Source organism: Pseudophryne corroboree, chromosome 11 (genome assembly GCF_028390025.1).
Source record: "Pseudophryne corroboree isolate aPseCor3 chromosome 11, aPseCor3.hap2, whole genome shotgun sequence".
Lineage (NCBI taxonomy): Eukaryota > Metazoa > Chordata > Amphibia > Anura > Myobatrachidae > Pseudophryne > Pseudophryne corroboree.
In genome coordinates this window covers 111,782,467-111,785,023 of record NC_086454.1, presented here as the reverse complement: position 1 = coordinate 111,785,023, position 2,557 = coordinate 111,782,467, and positions in this window count along the sequence as shown.

The following is a 2,557-nucleotide window of genomic DNA, read 5'->3' as shown; positions in this document are numbered from 1 at the left end:
ATTGTGTGTGTCAGTAAGGTCAAGATATCAGTCAGCAAGTAGTGGTTGTGTCAGTAAGTGGTATCTGTGTCAGTAAGTGGTGTCTGTGTGTGTCAGTAAAGGGTATTTTTCATTAAGTTGTATGTGTGTCAGTAAAGGGTATCTGTCAGTAAGTAAGTAAGTATGTATTATTATTTGCCAATATATTGTATAAGTAAATGGTATCTGTGTCAATAACTGTGTGTCAATAAGTGTGTCTGTGTCAATAAGTGGAATATGTGTCAGTAAGTGGTATCAGTTTGTAAGGGGTGTACTTGTCATTAAGTGTGTTTGTGTCAGTAAGTTGTATCTCTGTCAGTAAGGGGTATTTGTCAGTAAGTGGTGTCTATCAGTAAGTGTGTGTCAGTAAGGGGTGTCTGTGTCACTAAGGGATGCCTATGTCAATAAGATGTGCCTGTGTCAGTAAGTGGTAACTGTGTCAGTAAGTGGTGTCATAAGGTAATTGTATCTGTCCGTAAGTGGTGTATGTGTCAATAAGGTGTGTCAGTAAGTGTTTGTGACAGAAAGGTGTGCCAGTAAGTGTGTCTGTGTCAGAAAATGTGTCTGTATCAGTATGTTTGTCAGTAAATGGAATCTGTGTCAGTAAGAGGTGTCTGTATCAGTAAGTGGTATCTGTCAGTAAGGGGTGTCTGTGTCAGTAAAGCAGTGTGTGTGTGTCTCTGAAATTGCATACAGTTGAGGGAGGGGGGCCCCAAACTGATATCTTGCTTAGTGGTCTGTTTACTAAGCCTTGGATGGAGATTAAGTGGATGGAGATAAAGTACCAGCCAATCAGCTCCTAATTGCCAAGTCACAGACTGGGTTTGAAAAATTACAGTTAGGAGCTGATTGGCTGGTACTTTATCTCCGTCCAAGGCTTAATAAATAGACCCCTTAGGACCTTATGACATCTAAATCTAGCTCTGCTCCTCATGAGAGCTTGTATAATCTTGTGGAGGCACAGTAGAGGATTTACCTTAAGATAAGAGTAGGGAGTGGATATTGGAACATTATCTACAATACACCACTGTGTGGTTCGTATAGGTGAGAGTATGGTAGAGTCTGTTGGAGATGAGTTTTAAGAGCGTTCTTGAAGATTTGAAGTCTGTAAGACATATTACAGAATTTTGTAGGTGCTTAGAGAAGTCATGATAATGAGAGTGAGAGGTAGGCATCATAGGACAGGGGAAGCTCAAGGCAGAGGCAGAATAGTGGACAAGGGTATTTCAGTGCAATGCTTGAGATGTATGAAGTGCTGCTGAGATCATTATACAGTAAGTGAGTTTGATTCATTTGAAATGGATTCTGTGGAACATAGAATGTCAGTGTAGGAACAATGCATATGGAGTGAGTGGGCAGAGAGGAAGATCACTGGCATTTAGAATGAACTGACAGAGGCATAGTCAAACTGACACAATGACAGTAGGCTTTGGAGACTGAAGAAACTGTGGTGTGGTTGACAGTGATGGCACTTTATAAGAACATGGAGGGTAGAAAGATAAGCTATGTTTGACTTTTTTTAACTTTGTATAGCATTGGGACATATATTTGGAAATAGCATAGGAGTCACTTGGTCACATAGGGCAATAGAGAAGAGGAGAGACTTCAGAAGCAGTGAATATAAGTAGGAATATATGTGTATATAAAAACAGTTGTTTAAGAAAAACATTAAGATGAAATACACTAAACTATTGGAAATCAGTGTGTCCCAATTAGGTATATCCCTCATATTCACTTTTGCTGAATTAAAAGCATCTATCCCTAACTCTAAACCCCAGCATAACCATTTTGATGCCAAAACTGTTTAAAAAGGATGGATAACTATTATGTTTGTCTTTACATTTTCTGTATAACTGATGTATCTTAATTTAGTGTATTATGAATACAGAATGTATTAGAATGTAAGCTCTCACGAGTAGGGCCCTCTTCCCTCATGTGCTTATCCTTTTCTTACTTTAACAATCCTCAACTGCCCAAATCCTGCAGTTTTCGGCCACCTTGATATTATCTCAGTGTTGTCTACTGATGTAGTTATGCTTAGTTACCCTGTACTTGTCCTATATTGTCTTCAACTATTAGTCACTCTTTTCCTGTTTTGATTATGTGCATAATGTACTCTGTAATTGGGTCCTGCGGAACCCTTGTGGCGCCATATAAATAAAGGATAATATTAATAATAATAATAATAATAATAAAATATGGGCCTAATTCAGTAAGGATTGCAAATTCTGCTAATAAGTAGAATTTGCAATCCTTTTGCTAGCATGCTGGGGGCCGCCCATCGCAGGGCAAGGCTGCCCAACATGCTGACCGCCACCTCCCCCCCCCCCCTCTTAACAAGCAGAAATAGCGAAAGCATTGCACTTTCTGCTTGTTAGCAGAAATAGAGGATGCCTCCTGCCGGTGCAGCCTAGCTGCGCCCGCAGGAGGCCCGCCACCATTTTTCCGATCATGGTGGCTGCGCGTGACATCATGCAGCCGCCACGATCATGACCCATTTGCACCGCCCCCGCAACGCTCCATTTCCACCCTGGAAATG